General features: G+C 41.8%; 1 long non-coding RNA gene across 1 annotated transcript in view; it reads right to left on the bottom strand.

Moving 5' to 3' along the window:
* LOC138157898 (uncharacterized) overlaps window positions 1-8978 on the bottom strand; it is a 43322-nt gene extending 34344 nt beyond the window's left edge. The window contains exon 1 of the long non-coding RNA XR_011167494.1: window positions 8684-8978. This is a non-coding gene — a long non-coding RNA (uncharacterized lncRNA). The remainder of the gene's footprint in view (window positions 1-8683) is intronic.
* Window positions 8979-21124: the final 12146 nt, after the last annotated feature.

Raw genomic sequence — 21124 nt, 5'->3', positions numbered from 1 at the left:
AAAAAGGTCATCTTCATAGGAAAGAAGGGGTGTATAGGAAAAAAGGAGTAGTGCCCAAACTAATTAAACCACAGTTCCCTGAAGTATCCACATGGCCAAACAACTGAGCTCCTGCAAAATCCCTGTGGAGCACTGGAGTGGCACCATAGGACTTTATAAAGATGTTGTGAGCTATATTGGACCGGTCATGACTCCTGGCTGTTCCACCTCATCAGCAGCCTAGAAGGACACCCTCACCAAGATCAGCCAGGAGTGGGGGACTGGAAAAGTCTTGTTGAATAGTTTTCCCATCTGCAGCTTTCCTGGAGGATCACCTGACCACCAGAGCAGCCGAGGTAGGGCCAGTGTCATGCTTCCCAGAAAAGCAGTACTAGACCCGGTGTCAAGAAACCTGGCTTCTTGTTCCACTCCTGACTATAACTACCACTATGAATCTGGGCAATTCATTGCCCCATCTCAGCCTCCGCTGCTTCATTCTGTCAATGGGTTTGGAAAGAGGCTATTATGGTATATTGAATAAAGACAGCAGGGACTGGAGGGGGGGGGATCTTGCAACCTCGAAGCCTCATGTGGCCCTCTAGGACCTCAAGTGCAGCCCTTTGACTGAATCCAGTTTGGTTTCACTTGAGGACCTAGAGGGCCACAGGTGGCCTTGGACTGTTGGACTTGGAGTCAGAAAATTGTTGTCATTGTTCAGTTATTTCAGTCATGTCCAACTCTTCATGACCCCATTTAGGGTTTTGTGGCAAAGATACTGTCATAGTTTGTCATTTCGTTCTCCAGAAAGATGTGAGTTCAAATTTGTCAGATATTTACTAGCTGTGTGACCCTGGGCAAGTCACTTAGCCCATCTCCTTCCATTTCTTCATATGTCATGTAGGGATAATAATAGGATCTGTCTTATTGAATTGTTGTAAAGATCAGATAAGAGAACACGTGAAGTGCTTTGCACACTTTACAATGTTCTATAAATGCTAACGGCTGCTATAATCTCCAAGGTCCTTTCCATTTTTAGCATTTTAGGGCTCTGGATCCTGTGCCTACAATCATCATTTGGGCGTGCCTGGGAATCAGGAGGATGGATAGGAGTGTCTGGGTAGGAGAGAGCCAGTGACTTGCCAGAGCCAGGGCCTCTCTGGATCTGGGCCTCCCTGCTGGGGTTCAGAACTCCAGGAATGAGCTGACAAAGCAACCATGCTGACAGCAGAGAACTGGTGTCCACCCCCTGCCCCCCCCCATGCAATGGCCCCACATCACCCCGGACTGAACGCCCACAGAAGGCTGAGTAAATAGGGGCCTACAGAATAAGTCACTGCTGTCACTGTGGCTGTTTGGCTTTCTTTTAAAAGAGAAAGAAAGAAAAGAAAGTTTTATTGATGTGTTTAGTTTTTACGTTGCAAACACTTTCAGGCTGTTCCCACTTCCTGAAAAATCTCTTATAACAAAGTAAAACAGTTAAGTGAAACTAAGAAGACAGTGACCCCATCACATGTGTAGCACCCCTTCTCTATTAAAAAACAGTTGACAGGGGCAGCCAGGTAGCACAGCAAGTACGAGCACCGGCCCCAGTGTCGGGATGACCTGGGATCGAATCCAGGCTCAGATACTTAGCACCCACCCAGAAACACCTGGTCATGTGACCTTGAGCAAGTTACTTAACCCCAATTGCTTAGGGGTGGCCAGGTGGCTCAGCGAGTAAGAGCACCGGCCCCAGTGTCAGGATGACCTGGGGATCGAATCCAGGCTCAGACACTTAGCACCCACCCAGAAACACCTGGTCATGTGACCTTGAGCAAGTTACTTAACCCCAATTGCTTAGGGGCAGCCAGCTGGCTCAGCGAGTAAGAGCACAGGCTCCAGTGTCGGGATGACCTGGGGATCGAATCTGGGCTCAGACACTTAGCACCCACCCAGAAACACCTGGTCGTGTGACCTTGAGCAAGTTACTTAACCCCGATTGCTTTAAAAAAAAAAAAAGTTCACAGGAATCTACTTTTCCTTCCACCCATTAAAAAAATTTAAAATAAATTTCTTGTAATAAATATGCAGTGAAGCAAAACAAATTCCTTGAATGGTTATTGTGTGGGTATACACACACACACACACACACACACACATGAGAGAGAGAGATGTAATTATCTATGTCTATATGTAATTATAAATGTATATTTATAATCCACAATTCTTCACCCTAAATAATCCATCAATTTATGTAATAAGTTGTTTGAAATCAAGGATGGCCATTGTATTGATCATCACTCTTACAGTTTTCAGAGTTGTCTCTATAGTGTTGTTACTGTATAAATTATTCTGGTTTGGCTCATTTCATTCTTCACCCGTTTATAGAAGGCTTCAAAATTGTTCTTTTTTGTCATATTTTGATGGTATAGTTATATTTTTCTTCAGGGTCCAATTACTTCGTTTTGCATCAGTCCTTACAAGTCTTCTCGTGTCTTTTTGGAATCATCTGTTTCCTCTTTTCGTGCACCCTTGCACTTCTTGTTATGATTGCATTATCCTCAAACACAGAAATAGCTCCTAACAGAGCAGTCAACATTCCATAGCCTTAGTAGCAACTAAGAGGAAAGAGGTGTGTCGCATTATCTGTTCTGTAGGCCCAGAGCTCATCGGCCTCCTAATTTGGCAAAGACTCCTAGAATATTAGATCTGGAAGGAATTTCCAGGCATTCTAGTTCAACCCCTACACCCATTTTACATAGGAAGAAAACTGAAGCCCAGGTGGGAAATTACCTGAGTGACTTGAGATCTCACAAATATTGAGCAGAACCAGGACTTGACCGCCCATTGCCCAGTCTAATGTGTTTCCTTACAACAGTGCTATCAGGATCTGAATGGGGACAGCCTGCATATTCCATGAGAATGTAGGTGGTAGGCCCCTTCCTTCATATTTTCATCAACTGCACTTTCAAGAAAATGGATGGGGCTTTTGTATGTGATCAAGCTTCACATGCACCTAACCTGGACATCTTGCCATATACTTATATACATATACCAATATACCAATACAAATTCTTCCCCTACTCCCATGCTCACCCCCTGCTTTCCATATCTTGCCCTGTATGTAATAATCAAACCCATATGTTCGTTGTTTCTGGAAATGATATGACAATTAACTGCCCCATGACTCCTGTCACCATCCCTACCTATGACTCTCTCTAGCCAGGGTCACAGATCTGCGTCACAGATCCCTTTGACAGTCTGGTGAAGCCTCTTGATTCCTTCTCAGAATAATGCTTTTAAATGTATAAGATAATAAATCCATGCAGTATTAAAATGGAAACAATCATTGAAATACAGTTATCACAATATTTTTTTAAAAGAAGTTCACGGAGCCCAGGTCAAGACCCTGTGCTTAATGAAAATTCCCTTCCCTGGGCCTGTCTCCAGTATAGATGTTGTCTTCCCCTATTATTACATAAACTCCACAAGGGTAGAAATATCTTGTTTTTCATTTGTATACCTAGCCCTTAGTGCAGTGTCTGTCACATTAACTTGCTTAATAAATTAATTTATCGCTTACTCATTCATTTATTTTTAAATATTTGTTGAGTTAAATTGAACTGATTGTGAGTTGTCCTTATTGTTATTATTATGGTTAATATTAGCACCTTACAAAAATTATTATCACCTTAGCAGAGTACCCTACTTTGGCTTCTGTCTCCAAGGCCTCATCCTAGCCTACAGATGACCCTGCTCAAAGGCTTTGCCAATAGAGCAAAAGCCCAGACAGGCCTTAGTGAGCAAGAAAAGTCTGGAGTATGGGGCAAGCAATAGATGATGAAGGATCTATTGTCTGAGCTTCAGTTAAGGTAATTTCTAAGAGCATCACCAGGTTGACCACAGTATGGCTGGATTTTTTAGATGCGGTAATTCCTGAGGACCATCTCCTAAGTCAAGGGTGGTAACCTGAGACCTTGAAGACTACATGTGGCCTTCTAGGTCCTTGAGTGCAGCCTTTTGACTGAACCCAAGTTTTACAGAACAAATCCTTTTATTAAGGGGGCCACACTTGACATGTGGCCTTGAGGTCGCAGGTTCCCCACCCCTATCCTGTCATAAGAAATGGTGATCTGCAGCCACAAAAGAGAGTGCACCTGTGGAATTACAAGCCCTTGAAGGTACAATTGCCAGCAGAGATGAGCAGTATCAGGTGTAGTTGAAAATGCATGAATGAAGCAGGAAAATAATAGACACAATCATTAAAACAATGAAAAAAAAAAAACAACTAAGCAACAGAAATGAAAACTGCAGGAACCAAGCTTGGCCCTAAAGAAGAGATAGGAGAAAATGCTCTCCTCTTCTGTCCTTGGCACAAGCAGGGGACTATGGGTATGGAACACGGAATAGAATGTTATACTTTCATAATATATTCATCCATTGCACTGATTTTCCCCCCTCTATTTTGTTCCTCATTTTAAAGAATGGTTCCCTGGTAGAGGAAAAGAAAGGGATGTGTGGGGAAATGTAGGTAATATAAAGACAAAAGGGATTGATAATTTTTTTAGATCTGAATTTGAGTCTGAAAACCTGGGTTCAAGTGCCACCTCAGTCATTTACTCACCTCCAGAGCCTTACTCTGTGAAGCTATAAAACGGAGATAATAAAATTTGTACTTTGCTAACTCCCTGGGTGGTCAGGAGGAGAGCACTTTGAAAAACCATAAAACTCCTCAGAAATATGTTCTCTTAATGTGATGATTGTTAGCAGACAGCAAGGAGTAAGAATAGACCCTGGGATTGGGGCCTGGGGGATTGGGAAGGTTGAATGGGGGAAGAACCAGGCAGGCACAACTCAGGAAAGCAGGCAAATGCCCAAAGAGAAATGTGGCCTACCTCAATCTGGCCTGGGGCCAGACCTAAATTTAAGGACTCCAAACCAAAGAAGGATAGACCTTCAACAGGTCAATGGCGATTTCAATCAGGGCACTGCAAAAATTAGCAGAGGGAGGGCAGAGGCGTAAGGTTAGAGGCCTGTGGCCATGGCAGGCCAAAACATTTACCCAGAGAACTAAAAACTTTCTGGAACAAATAAACCAGATTAAATGCCTTGAAGTGGAAATGTTAACCAACCATGTTTAGTTCAGAGTACAGCTGTGTCCCAGTGAGTCAGGATCTTGGCACAGAAAGACATGTCTGTGGAAGATAGAGAAGGATTATAGTGTTTTTCCTAAATTCAAGCAGTGGCTTCCTGCCATGCCTTTGAGATTATATGTGAAGTTAAGAAAGTATAGTTACTGAAGGATTTTAAAACAAGAACTCTGGTTGGATTCTTTTAAGGGGAGAGGAGGGAAGAGTTTGTAATATTATCTTGCAAGATGAGATCCTCTGATTAATGCAGATAAAAGTCTCAATTCAAATGACCTTATGGTCTGAGTATGATGGCATGTGAAAATAATTATTGCTTAACGTTTAACAAATCTAGGCCAACCCAGCAAACACTTATTCATTGCCTCCTATGTTCTAGGCTCCATACTAGGTGCTAGGGGTGCAAGACCAAAACAATCTCTGATTTGGGTTGAGGGAACTTATATTCTGTTGAGAAAATATAGAACATAAATGGAGAAAATAGAGAATGTACATAGACTTATATTCTATTGAGAAAACAAAGAATGTGAAATAATAATATGGGGAAAGACACCAAATGAGAGAATCAGGAAAGGCCTCTTATTGATTACTTGAGGCTTATAGGAGGCAAAGAGGCAGAGAAAAAGATTTGGGGGAAGATGGGGCGGGGACAGCCTGGGCCAAGGCAAAAAAGGGAGGAATGTACTGCTGAGTTTGAGAAGAGCAAGGTTAGTTTGATCAGGACGTGCCACATTTTGCTAATACATACACAAAGAGTAGGCCCACCAATAAACTGCTTTAGAAGACTTCAGATCAAATCTGGCCTAAATAGCTAGCTGTATAACCCTAGGTAAGTCATTTAACCTCAGTCTGCTTCAGTTTCAAGTGTAAAATGGGGGGTGTTAACAGTACCTACCCTGAAGGGTTGTTGTGAGGCTCAAATGAGATATTTGTAGAAGTACTTAGCACAAAGTATCTGGCTAGTAGTAGGCACTTTTTGAAGGCTTGTGTCTTTCCTTCAAAGACTACTTCCATTCCAACTTAAATGGATTGGCTTAAGTTGGATGTGCACATAGGGCAGTTGAAATGTTCTGAAACCATAGGATTTGAAGCTGGGAATTATCTCGCGAGGCCATATTCTTGACCAAACTCCTCGTTTTAAAGGTAAGGAAGCAAAGACCATAGGCTTTAGAAATGGAAGGGACCTTCAAGGCCATTTGTCTCTTTCAATCCCTTCATCTTATGAATGAAGACACTGAAAGATCTCACAGGTCAGAAGCAGCAAAACCCAGATTCTAACCTACAGTCTCTGACTTCAAGGTCAGGGCTCTTCCTTCTCCTTTTCATCTTGTCCTGCAGCCTGAGCAGGACCTGACTGCATGGGTTCCTCCTGTCCACTACTCATGGGGGAAAACACATCCATTTCAGTCTAAAGTTAGTATTAGAGTATTCAGAGGGATATTTCTTCCAATCCTTCTCCTGGTAAGACTCGGTTCCTGACCTCAAGGAGCTGCTGATCTTGTTCTAGAGATAAAACCAATGCCTGTGAATCGATAGGAAACAGAACAAAGCCCTGTAGAACCAAAGTCTCCATAAAGTGTAAAGATTCTTAGGAAGGGAGAGTTCAAAGGAAGTATATGAAATCTGGGAGGGAATTCAGAATGGCTTTCTGCAGAAGGTACCACTGGAGTGGGACCTTGAAGGATGGGCAGATTTGTATAAGTAGGGAGATGGGATGGATGAGGGAGAAGTGAAATGTTCTTAGCAATAAGGCCAAGCCTGAAGGCAGAAATGAGCCTTGAGAATGTGACTAGAGGGCCCCATTCAAGATGGGGACTCTTGGGAAATAATTCCCTACTTATGAACTTAGTCATCCAGGCCTTAGTTTCATTCCAGGGTAGCCAGAACTCTTGTCTCTGACTTAGACTTGTAACTCTCACCTGAAGCAAATACTAGGGAGCAATGGGGAAGAAGGAGAAGGCTGCCTGGGTTACAGTTTGGATTGGGGAGGGGGAGGGGAGGAAGACTGGTAGGAATATGCCCTAAGGCTCCAGAAAGTTTCTGCAGTGCTGAAAAACTGGAAGTTGATGGGGAAAGGATGGATGGGAATCTAGCTGCTCATAGGTGATAAGGAAGAAAGATTATACTATGACAAGGCGATGTTTCTAAGCTCCTGAGATGAGGCCATCAGAGAAGGAAATACACAGAAGAGTGATGGCATCAGTGCAGGCTCTGTGGGAAAGGTAAGAAAGCGCCCCTGCGACAGGCACCTTTCGGAACAGCAACAGTACTGTCATCGCCCTTTAAAATTTCTGCCCTGAGGGAGTCTCAGTGGCCCTGCCCTAGTTCCAGTTCTCCACTGACAAACCAATGGACATTTTCACATCATTGCCACCTTACTAGAATGCCCACTGGAAATGACCAAAGGTTCATGCTAGTAACTAAGTCTCCCCACCTACCAGTCTGCTAAGGAATCCTTCAGGGAGATCAGTGCTTGGCCATCCCTGGAAGAAGTCACCAGTATGCAGAAATTAATGCCTTCTGTACACATCGAGAATTATCTCTCGTCAAAGAAGGCACTGTGATTTTTTTTTTATAATGACTATGCCTTCACCCAGAAGAGGAATGATAAATATAGGTATCCTCCAGACCACTGGACCAGAGCCAGCCTACTTGTCCAATGATGAAAAAGGGTTAGGAGCTGACAGCTGTTCAATAGGTTATGGAAGAAATTAGACGTCTTGGTTCAGCTCTTAGTGAGACAGACATCTCTACTCCAATTGATTCCCTTGTGGGAAGAGATGGGGGAGAAAGAAACACCCTTTCCAAGTCCCTGGGTTGTCTGCCTTACAATTTTGTGGGGAAAGCGAAGCCATTCCAGTCCCAAAGGCAAAGCCATTCACATCTGGCATCACTCCTTCTGAAGTTCTGATTGTTGGTTTGTCCCTTGGTTCCTCGGACTCCTAGAATCCCTGGATTTCTTGAAAACTCACCTCAAATGCCACCTTCTACAGGAAGCCTTTCCTCCCTCCTCCTTCCCAAAGTTACTTTTTATATACTTTTTGTGTACTCTGCATATACTCATAAATGTGCACAATGTCTCCCTAATAGAGCTCAAGCTCCATGGGGGCAGGAAATGTTTGACTTTGACTTTGTGCCACCAGTACAAAGTAGGCATATAGCAAATGTCTGTTGATTGATTTGTTTGTGAGGTCCGTGGCAAGTGTTTTTTTCTCCCCAGGCCCTCCTGATTGCGAGTCTATCCCTCTATCCACTGTACAGAGATGTCAAGCTCAAAATCCACTGGCCAAAGCACCCACAAAACTCCATAGGTGTCTCCCAAACCAGATCAAAATGTAATTAGGAAAGTTTAACAAAATAAATAAAAATAGAATGTTCAACAGATAATATTCATTTGTGGTTTTCTAAGTCAATATGCAGCAGCAGGATCGGTTTCTGTTTGAGATGGACACCATTGTGTGTACCGCCACACAGCCTCTCTAACATAGTATTTAATATCTACAGTGCCCTTTTAAGGTCTGTGAATCCCTTTATGTCTCATGAGGTACTTCCTGAGTCCCTCATCCAACCCTTCTCACCTTTCAGATGTGGAGACTGAGGCCTGGAGAAGCTAAGCCTTCCTCAATGTCACACACAGCAGTAAGTCACAGAAAAGTAATTCGAACGTAGGCCCTCTGACTTGGAAAGCAGTGCTCCTTTGGGGAAAGCCAAGCAGTTAAGCGAATGCAGGCTGATTGGGATTCTGCTGAGGCCTGAGCATTCCTCAGTGTCGGCTCAAGCCACAGGAACCTTGGCCGGGTGTGCAGTTACACCCATCCCCCGGGCAGGGCAGGCCTGTGAAATAAGGCCTCCCGGCTCTGCTGCCAAGAACCCCAGTGATTATCAGCAGGGTCAGGAATCAAGCACCAGCCCCGTGCCCCAGCCAGACTGCCTGGAATGGCAGCTCCCAGAGAGATGCTCGCACTGCACAGAAAAGATGGTGTTTTGGTGGCTTGGGAACGCACCCGTTACATTTCATTTTAAAACCTCTGAATCACGGGGAAAATTCTCCCTTCCCATTTATACTATGTATTGCCTCACCTAATAAAATATAAGCGGGGGCAGCTGGGAGGTTTAGTTGATAAAGGACTGGGCTTGGAGTCAGGAAGACAGGAAATCAAATGTAGTCTCAGACACACTGGCTGTGTGACCCAGAGCAAGTCACCTCACTTCTGCCTGCCCCAGTTTCCTCAGCTGTAAAATGGACTACCTCATTTGGTTGTTATGAAGATCAAATGGGATTTTATTTATAAAATGCTTAACACAGTTCCTGGTGCTAAATAAATGCTTATTCTCTTCTCTTCCTTGAGCAAACACACTGTTTTGTTTTTGTCTTTGAATGTCCAGAATTTAGCAAAGCCTCCAGATCATATCAGGTGCCTAACAAATGCTTGTTATGGGTGATTTCACCTCTAAGATACCATGGTTCTAGATCACCGTGTGAACTTAGGTGAGTCCCTTTCTCTCTCTGGACTTCCCTTTCCCCACAATGTGCAATGAAACAGTTGGAACCAAAGGCCTACAGACCCTCCCAATTTTACTCCAGTAAACTGATTGCTAAGTATAGTGTACCTGCATGACTGTGTCATGTGAAGAAGTGGCTGCCATTTTTTTTCTAAGTTTTCAGTGTCATTTAATGGGGCAGTTACATATTGTACAAGTTCAGCTAAAAATACCCAAATGCCTTTATTCTCATGAGTGAAGGGAATCAATTGCAGGAAACCAACCTGTAATAACAGAGTGATTTGGTCAGCTAACCCTTCTACCCCCAGATTTTCCCCTCCCACATAACTCCCAAAACTGGTTCCTTATGAAATCACTCCCCTTCCACTTTAAATAATTCCAGCTACAAAGATTTTTTTGCATCTCCCACGGAATTGTTCCATTGTTAGAAATTTTTTCTTGTTTAAACAGAATTTTTCTCCAATTTTTAAATGACGCATTTTTTTGCCCTCTCTGCTGAGAACTGGACCTCAATTATTTTTTGACAGAACATTCACCTCCCCAGGACTTTTGCTCATAATTCTGTCACCCTCATCACTATTAAATTATATGAATGGGTAGAATGGGGTTACATATGTAAAAGAACTTTGCAAGTAACCGTAGTTATTGTTGGGTTTTTTGGTTGATATTACTATCCTTTTGGATGAGAAACATCTATGTGACATGTGATGTCCTTTCATTATCTGACTTCTTTTATTCCCTTCCTTACTGATATGTCTACCTCATCTATTTCACAAAAACCCTCTTTGGCAGTCTAGTGAAACTGAGGACCCCTTCTCAGAATAAGAATTTTAAGTGCGAAAACTAAAATTCTTTGGATTACAAAAGAAATTTATTATATTGAAACAAATATTGTTATTTTCCCCATCCACTGGGCTCCAGGACCTTATTGAATCTGCCCACAGATTTCTTGGGGATTCATATTCCCCAACTTAATTATTCCTGCTCTGCATAGTTACAGCACAATGATGGAGCTTAGGATAAATAATTTCCCTTCTAAAGTCTTTGATTCTTTGCTGCATTGGCTTTCTTGCTTGTTCATTTCTAGCAACAAGGAAAGGATTTCCTTAGCATTCTATGCATTCACAAAGAGTGAATATGGATGTCAGAACTGCCTTTCCCTTCCTTGACCAAAACTCTCTGGGAGCACACCCTCAAACTCAGGAGCTTTTCCAAGCTTACTGGCTCAGGCCAAGGGAGGGACATCTTTGAGTGCTGACACACATTTATCTAGGCCCATCTGGCACACTCCTTTTGGTTCCATTTAAATTCATTGGAATTATTCGTCCCCCTATTAAAAGAACAGGCTATAAAGACATGTTTGGGGTCAGAGTAAGACCATAATTTCCATGACTTCATTTGACTCCATTGTTTTTAGCTGGTAGAGGCATTTCTCTGACTTTTTACCCAGCTTAACCAGACTCACTGGCTTAAGTAAATATATTCCTGCTTGGGTCTTATTTGAAATTATCTGAAAATTTCCTGGAATTTGGTATTTTAACAATGGATTTTAGGGTTTTTTAATCAAACATAAGAATAAAAAATTTCAAATATGGGATTAGGAGTTTTTAATGAAGAGATCACATGAAAGGAGAAAGAAGAAAGAAGGCCACTTGTGTAACTTTAGAAAATAGTAGGATATAATCAGTCAGTCAACAAACTTTTATTAAGTGAGTGCTTAACTGTGTCCTGGGTGTTGTACTAAGCAATGGGGATACAAGGAAATGAAAAGACAGCTTCTGCTTTGAAAGAGATCACAGTCTAAGGGGGAAGACCACACATATACAACTGTGTAGAAACAAGTCAAGTACAGAATAAAATGGGAAAAGGCAGAGTGGAAAGAACACTGACTCTAGAGTCAGAAGACCTTGGTGGGTATTTGTTTACTTAGATGTTACATATACCCAAGTGAGTCTATGTTTACTTAAACAAGCCAGAGAGCCAGATTGTGCTCAGTAAAGTCAGAGAAATGTCTCCACCATCTAAAGACAAAGGAGTCAAATGAAGTCATGGAAATTACGGTCTTACCCTAACCCCCAAACATGTCTTTATGGCCTATTCTTTTAATAGGCAGGTGACTAGAACTTCAGCAGAACCAAAAGAATGTGCCTTTCCTAGTAGATTCAGCCAGATGGGTCTAGTTGGGTGTGTGTCAGCACTCAAAAATGTCCATCCCTTGGCCTGAGCCATTAAGCCTGGAAAAGCTCCTAAGCTTGAGGGCGTTGTGAAAATCAAAGAAGGTAGTAATGGAATAAGATCTGTGTGTATACATATGGGTGTGCACACATATACACGTGTGTGTATACACACATACACATGTGTGTCTTTATATTCGCACCTGTGTATACGTGTGTGTAGTTATGTGCACACATATATATATAGATATATACAGAGAGAGCAATGCAAACCTTAAAGCACTATATAAATATTAGCTAAAATCATTATTACACTGACCAGCTGTGTGACCTTGGCCAAGTCACAACTTCCAGGACTCAGTTTCCTTGCCTGTAAAATGAGGGAGTTGAGCCAGATGACATCTTAGCTACCTTCTAGCTCTGAGTCTAGAAACCTGTGAATCTCATTATTCACAAACCTTCAAAATCATGGGATGGAGAATGGGAAGGGAGCTTACAAGAAACTGAATCCCATATCTTCATTTTCTAGATGAAGAAACAGCCCAGAGAGGGCCTCACACGGGTAATATGTGGCTAAACCGGGATTCAAACCCAGAGCCTCTGCGAGAACAGGATTTATACAGGGCTTGAAGGCTTAGGGCTTTACCAATATTGTCTCATTTGATCTTCACAACAACTCAGAATCCAGAAAACAATCCAGAATCACACAGCTATTCTGATTCTTATTTTACAGATAAGGAAACTGAGGCAAGTTCAGTGACTTGCCCCAACTAGCTTGAGACCACATTTGAGCTCAGTTCTTCCACACTCCAGACCCAGCATTCTAACCATTGAACCATCACTGGCTACATCAACTTGTCTCTTTCCATAGCAGACTATCTTTAGTAGACATTCACATGTCATAATAGTCATTTCAGAAGAAGAATTGAGTATAAAGTAGTCCAGAGTGAGGACAGCATAGAAGGTCATGGAAAAAGAATCAGTAAATGCAGTGACCACATCAGGAAGATGAAAGCCCAGATGGAGCAGCCAAGCATGGTCACATCTGTTTGACAAGCAAATGGGATGGAGTGGGGAAGGCGGAACAAGAAGCACATTTTTGTCTATTAGCGTCATGGCAATCACAGAAGCCCAGAGCTGGAAGGGACCTAAGGAGCCATCTAGTCCAAGCCACACTTGAATAAAAATCCCCTCTTCAAAATATCTGACAAATAAATGGCCACTCAGACTTTCCTGAAGCTTCCAGTGACTTAACAAAGAACATTTTCTCTTTTATTGGGAAACTTTCTATGAGAGAATCATGACCCCTCTTAAGAAATCAGTTAGTTCAGAATCTGGAATTTGGAAGAAATTTTAGAGAGCATCTAGTCCAATCTGAGCATGAAAAGCAGTGCCCTCTAGGTCATGCCCAAGAGATTTTCCAGCCTTTTTCCTTCTGCCACTGGGAGCACCCCATTCCATATCGGGGTAACTCCAATTTGACATCTCTTCCCTATGTAAAGTCTGTTTTCTCTTTGCAACATCCACCTCTTGCTACAGCTAAAAGCCAGGTCTTCTGGGTTAAGACCAATCCCTTTTCACATGACAGCCCTTCAGTCTTGTTTTCTCCAGGCAAAAAACATCCCCAACCCTTTAAATAATCCTCCTAGGGCAATGTAAGGAGCTCTAACAAGTAAGGCAACACTTACAAAAATGGATGATTAGGACAATGAGGGCCAGCTACCAGGTGGCCGCCATTCATCCTCACTGACCAGATGCTGATATCATCTTCTTTGCCATCATATTAATTAACAGTAACTATCACTGATATAATTCTCCAAGTCTGCAAAAAACTCAATTGCTCCTCCCAACAACCCCATGAATGAAATGCTGTTATCCCCATTTAGTCGTCCATCCTTCATTTTTGAAGAGGACCAATGGCAACTCAACTCAGGTGATGTCTTGACCTGTGCATGAATCATGTTTAAGTGAGGCAGATCTGGGCAAAGTCATTCATCTCTCTTCCTATTCTCATTCTCTATCCCCATATTACAGATGAGCACACCAAGGCTGAGAGTTGTGAAGTGCTTTGTTCATGGTCCCTCAGTCAGTGACCTCAGCAGCCATCTAGTTCAACTCCTCGTTTGATGTATGAAAAACCTGAACCCAGAGGGGTAATGTAACTTGCTCAAGGTCATACAAGAAGTGACCAATACTCCAAATTTTACATATGAGAAACAAAGGTGCCCAGGGAGAAGTGACTCATGAGTGACCACTGTCCATAATTCAATGCTCCAAATACATGGAGACCAATCAGATGGTTCACTTCTCATTTCTTATAATGAAAACTCTCCTTTTCCTAAATTCCACAGAGTATTTTCCTCATGATAAAAAAAATAGCTCAGTGTTCTCGCTGTTATTAACTGTGTGCAGCCTCACTGACCCAGTTTCCTCATCTGTGAAATGGGAATAATATCTACTTTCCAATCTCCATAACATGCTGCTTCCACTAAAGCCATCATCCCCATGTCCTTACCCTATGCAACCACTAGGATTCTGGGTTTACATTTTATCTTGTCCAAAATCAACTCTCCACATCACTTCATGGGTATCCTCATGCCATACACCCTGGCAATAGGTCAGGCAAACTTGGACAGCCTCCCATGGCCCCTTCACCTTAAAAGTAGTAAGGTGTGTTCAAGTGGGACTAGTCTCAATTTCATTCAGACTCCCAGTTCTAATTACATGGCAGTGTTTTACCCCTAGAGCTAAGTAAGATGAAAATGTGGACTTTGCTTTGAATAAGCTCTGTGCCAACTCAGAAGATGCTCCTTGATGATTGAGAAGTAAAATACAGCTGTTGGAGAGATAGATGTCTGAAGCCAGAGAGCTATCATCATTTTTGGCTTTATTAAAAAAAGAAAACAAAAGTCCTTTGTAGTTGCCCAAAACTGAAAACAAAATGGGTGCCATTGATAGGAGAATAGTGGAACAATTGGGATCCATGAATGTAATGGCATATTACTGTGCTATTAAAAGTAGGGGGCAGCTAGGTGGTGCAGTGAATAAAGCACCAGCCATGGAGTCAGGTGGACCCGAGTTCAAATGCAGCCTCAGACACTTAACACTTACTAGCCGTGTGATCTTGGGCAAGTCACTTAACCCCAATTGCCCTCCAAAAAGCAAAAAAGAAAAAAAAAGTAATGAACATGAGACAGTTAGGTGATACAGTGGACAGAGCACCAGCCCTGGAGTCAGGAGGACCTGAGTTCAAATCTGGCCCCAGACACTTACTAGCTGTGTGACCCTGGACGAGTCACTTAACCTTTACAGAAGAAGAAGAAGTGAACATGAAGAGGTGAGTAAAACATGAGAAAAATGAATTTATGTGGAATGAAATTAACAGAATCCAGAAAATAGTTTATGTAATAATGACAAGGATGTAAATTAACACATTTAAAGGCAGCTGAGCTTAGATTAATTGCAATGACTTATCTGGATTCCAGAGAACAGATGCTTTCTTCCACTGGGTAGAGGTGGGGGACTATGGGTACAAAGTGCCACATATCTTGTCAGATATACATACTTTGGTGAATCAGTTTTATTTAATTGATTTTCTTTGTAACAAGCGAAAGTTCAGTGATGGTGGTATACATCAGGTAATAACAGAAGGCATTCATAAAGGAATTTTTCTTAAAAGAAATTGCAGTAGATTTTCTCTCATATGATATTCTATATTAGTGGTTTTCACAGATTAAGATTTTCCAGAGACACAAATCCAGATTATGAAATGGGAAGGGTGTGGATGTTTATAAATGTCCCTGTGGGTCACACTTCCTCTTTGGAGTTATTTCTCAAGAAAAAAAATTTAAATTTATCACTTCCTGATTTTTTTTTCTCCTTGTCTACCCATGCTATTGATCTAGACAGATCATAGGCTGATCAGAGCCGAAAGAACTCAGAGGTCATCTAGACCACCTGCCTCACATTACAGACAAGGAAACAGACCTAGAGAGGTGAGAGGAACTTGCCCAACATCACACAGATAGGAGAGACATAATGTGAGTCTACATACTTGGTAGTTGGAAAAGTTAATCAGAGAAAGTCCAATGGAAACCAAGAGAAATGAGATGATGTCTGCTGAGACCCAGGAAGTAGTCTTCAGAAACTGCAAAGATCAGAGGTCTAGATTTGGAAAGAACCACAGCTTCATTACAAATAAAGGTTACAACATTAGTGGTCAGCAAAAAATCTCTCTTGGAGTTGATGAAACATTATCCTCTTCACTTAGAAATCTTTCCTTCCAAATGAGTTAGAAGCATGAGCACCAGAGACAAAGAAATGGCAGACCATACGTAATGGAATAGACCCACAGGGCAAACATTTCCCCCCTAACACATTGTAGCTAAGAATGCCTACCTATTTAGGCCAGATATTCTCTGCAGGAATTTGCAGTAGATTAAACAAAGCCTTGCCCAAGAAGAAATGAGTTGTTCTGTCTTTCTGGTCTTTCATGGTCATCACAGAAAAGGTCCCAAATCCAAAGCACTGGACCTAGTACAGTGCTTAAATGATTATAATGATAATTATAATGATAATAATGCTGTCATTTATGCAATGCTTTCTGAAGGCATCCAAAGCTTCTTACACTATGCTTGTGTTTTAAATAGTGGAAGGATTATTGCGACCAACTACCTGTGTGACCTTGGGTGGATCACTTAAGCTTTTCAAGAATAGATTCAACTTTAGGATCAAAGGATTGTAACTCTTAATTTCTCTGAGCCTCAGTTTCCTTAGCTAGAAAATGAGGGGCTTGGATGAGATGATCTCTGGGGTCCCTTCTATCTCTATGGTGCCAATTTTACAGATGAGGAAAGTATGGCCTTAAGAGATTATTAAGGGATTGTCTATAAAAGCAGGAACTTGCTTCAGCTCTTGCTCCAACCACCTCCAATACCTATAAAACAAAATTACTCTCAACAAATATTAGATGTACAGAACCACAAAGTGACAGAGAGAAATACTGAAGACAGTATTTCTACTGAAGACAGCCTGGCAGGCTGACAGGGAGGATCTATCGCACCAAGCTGGGAGCCCAGCACAGTCCCATGTGAGCAGTGCAGGCCCAGACCTGCGGTGGCCTGGACCACAGACCAGCCATAGCAGACTTCAGGAGAGTGAATCACCAGCAGCTGTGGCAGTTTCCAGACTTCTCAACCCATAAATGCCAAAGAGAAAGTAAAAGGTCAGTGGGAAACCCTGCTGTACCAGAGTAAGAGTAGAGTGCAGTCTGACCTCTGCCCCCAGGGTGAGAGGTGTGGGCTCAGCAGCACCCTGGCTGTATTTTCTGCCATGTGGCTGCCTCTGGAGCTCCTATCCTGCAGGTCCTCGGGGGACCAAGCAACTATTCAGAGGGTAATCACTCTTGCTTTGACCTGCTTGGATCTGGGTTGCAGTGTTGGGTGGTGCTCCTGGGGTGAGGAACACCAGTGTCCAGAGCTTGTGGTGGCTGTAAAGAGGGCACCCTCCTCATAGCTCTGACAACAGTTCTGGCAGCAGCTGTGTGAACCCCAGAAATTTGGGATGCAGCTATCTATACTCTGGAAGCAGAGTTCTACCTTGGCAAAGAGCTCAAAAGGCATGTAATTGGCTGGCAAGATGAGCAAACAGAGGAAGCACAATCAGACCACAGAACCCTTTTTGGGAGACAAAAAGGATCAAAATGTGGAACCAGAAGAAGAGAGCAAGGTCAAAACTCCTGCATCAAAAGCTTCCAAGAAAAATATGAATTGGTCACAGGTCATGGAGGAGCTCAAAAAGGAGTTTGAAAACCAAGCAAGAGAAGTAGAGGAAAAATTGGGAAGAGAAATGAGAATGATGCAAGAAAATCATAAGAAGTGAGTCAACAGCCTGACTGAAGAAAATGACACCTTAAAAGAATAGACTAACTCAAATGGCAAAAGAGGCTCAAAAAGCCAAATTGCGCAGATGGAAAATGCATTTCAAAAACTCACTGAAGAGAATAATTCCTTCAAAATTAGATTAGAGCAAATGGGAGCTAATGACTATATGAGAAATCAAGATACTACAAAAAAGATCCAAACAAATGAAAAATAGAAGGCAATGTGAAATATCTCATTGGAAAAACCACTGACCTGCAAAATAGATCTAGGAGAGAAAATTTAACAATTATTGGACTACCTGAAATCCATGATCAAAAAAAGAAATTAGAAGTCATTCTTTAAGAAATTCTCAAGGAAAACTGCCCTGATATTCTAGAACCAGAGGGCAAAATAGAAATTGAAAGAATTCACCAATCACCTCTTGAAAAAGATTCCAGAAAGAAAACTCCTAGGAATATTATAGCCAGGTTCTGGAGTTCCCAGATCAAGGAGAAAATATTACAAGCAGCCAGGAAGAAAAAATTTCAATATTGTGGAAACACAATCAGGATAACACAGGATGTGGAAGCTTCCACACTAAGGGATTGAAGGGCTTGGAATTTGATATTCCAGAGGTCAAAGGAGCTAGGGCTAAAACCAAGAATCACCAACCCAGCAAAACTGAGTATCCCGTTTCAGGGGAAAATATGGTCATTCAATGAAATAGAGGATTTTCAATCATTCTTGATGAAAAAAAAACAGAGCTGAACAGAAAATTTGACTTTCAAATACAAGAAGCATGAGAAGGTAAAAAAGAAAAAGAAATAATAAGTAACTTATCAAAGTTGAACTATTTACATTCCTCCATGGAAAAATGATAATTGTAACTCATGAGACCTTCCTCAGTATGAGGATAGTTGAAGGGAATATTTATGTGTGTGTATATATATATACACACATACATACATATAAATGTATATATAGGAGGGTGTATGTTTGCATAAATATATATGTGAGTGTGTGTATGTGTGTGTACATGCATACATAGACAGAGGGCACAGGATGAATTTAATATGAAGGGATGATACCTAAAAAATAAAAATAAGAGATGAGAGGGGAATATATTGGGAGAAGGAGAAAGGGAGAGATAGATTAGGGTAAATTATCTCATATAAAAGAGGCAAGAGAAAACTGTTACAATGGAGGGGAAGAGCAGGAAGTTGAAAGGGAATGGGTCCACCTTACTACAAGATAAGAGGGAGGATGATAGGAGGGAGGGCAGATTGGGGGAGAGGGTAGTTAGAAGCACACATTTTTGAAAAGGTATAGAGTCAAAGTAGAAGATAGAATAACTGGGGGTGGGATAGGATGGAGGGAAATACAGTTAGTCTTTCACAATATAACTACTATGGAAACATTTCGCATAACTACACATGTACAACCTGTATTGGATTGGTTGTCTTCCCAGTGGGGCTGGATGAGGAGGGGAAAAGGGAGAGAATCTGGAAATCAAAGTTTTAAAAACAAATGTTGAAAAAAATTTTGTTTGTTTTTTTACATGCAACTGAGAAATAAGATACATAGGCACTGGTGTATTGAAATCCATCTTGCCCTACTAGAAAGTTAGCAGGGGATGGGGAAGGATATGAGAGAGAACAGATTGAGGGAAGGGATATTCAGTAGGCTCACTATCTTGAGGTGGGGGTAGGGGAAAGACAAGGAGAAAATTTGTAACTCAAAATCTTGTAGAAATGAATGTTGAAACCTACAAATAAATAAATGAATGAATGAATGAGTAAGTAAATAAATTGTGGGGGGAAAAAATAAGGGATTGTCTAAGACCACACAGTCAGAAAGTGTCCACGTCTTCTAACTATTTCCCACTCCCATTCCACTGAGTCAAACTTTGTCCCATGGATCCCAAGTGTCATGCAATGTGAAGAGTAGTTTCATTAGAAAATTTTCAGGCTTAGTATATTTTCCTTCTAAAATATCCAATATAAAAGTATGCAAGTATCAAAAGTATCCAATATTTGTAGCAACATCTGAATACAAGAATAGGCTGGATTTATTTGCTTTCTCTCCATTTCTCCAACTTCTACCTCCTTTGTCCTAAAGCTATGCCATGGCTCAAGACCTGCCAGCCCAGCTTTTATGAGTTTATGAATTCCCTTTGTGGACTTCTTAATCAATGAGATCATGGATCCATTTGAGAATCTGAGTATGTGTTCTATCAATGTAATTCAAACCCCCAAAGTGGCTGAATTAGTTAATCTATGAAAAACTATTCTAAGTGGTTTTGTCATTTTGTGTGTGTTTTTTTTTCTTTTATCAGAGATAATTGTGACATTAGGCTTGACGGAAGAAGGATGTTGCTATTAGCCCTCAATCAAAGTGTGCTGACACTTCTTGGTTTTCAATGGCCCTCTTGGCCTACATTATTGAATCATTTTTTAACTAGTTTGCCTTAATCCCAACTTTTCTTCCTCAAACCTTGCTATATAGGAATTATTTTAAGGCCTGAGGGCCTTCCCTAAATCTCTGTGAATTTCTGGAAGTGCCTTCTCTCCTTAGGTTTTCTACATCTTAAAAATGAAGACCTGGGACCCTAGGCTATCAAAGGATCTTTGGTTCTGGGAAATTAGGATTTGTATGCAGGTCTACACGTAGCTGGACACTGGTTCCTGGGAGAGAAAGATCTGAGGATTTTAGTGGACTGCAGGATAAATATAATCAACCATGTGACCTTAACTGCAAAAAACCTCACACTAACATGGACTGCTTAAAAGAATATATTCACAATAATAGACTGAGTTCCACCAGACTCTTTCTTTATCAGAACACATATGGAGTATTGGATTCACTCCTCAGGACCATACTTTGGGAACGACATCGACAAACTTGAATCTGCCCAGGCAAGGGTGACTAAACTTGCCATTGCTGTCTGTCCTTTGTTCTCAAAGAGGGTCATGACATCAGGGAGGTGATGCCACAACTTGCAAGTGAGTTGGATTTAACTGAGGGAGGGCGGTGCAAAGTCACCAGCCTTGCTTTCTCTTCCAGAGTCATCTTGGAGATGGCCCCGACTAAGCTTGTCAAAGGTCTCCCTGAAGACCATGGTGTATGAGAATTCATTAAAAGAACAAAGAAGGTTCAAACTGGAGAAGAAAAAAACCTAGGCTGGGTCTGATAACTGTTTTCAAGTATTTGAAGGGTTGTCATGTGAAAGAGGGATTTGAAGGTTTGTCTTGACCCAGGAGGGAAGAGCCAGGAGCAGCCTGTAGTTGTTGCAAAGAGTCAAATTTAGCTTTGATACCATGTAAGGGTTATGGGATTTAAAGATCTTCCATGCCCCGTTGGACTTGCTGACGTAGCAGGAAGGGGCGGAGCAAGAGGAAGCGGAAGCCAAGCTAGCGTTCCTTCGGTGGCTGGCGGTGGTGGTGACGGCGGCAGCAGCAGAGGCAGTGGCAGCGCGAAGCCC

Source organism: Petaurus breviceps, unplaced genomic scaffold, assembly GCF_028583685.1.
Source record: "Petaurus breviceps papuanus isolate PSGF00001 unplaced genomic scaffold, PetGlider_PUasm1.0 173, whole genome shotgun sequence".
NCBI lineage: Eukaryota > Metazoa > Chordata > Mammalia > Diprotodontia > Petauridae > Petaurus > Petaurus breviceps.
This window is presented reverse-complemented; position numbering and strand designations above follow the sequence as displayed.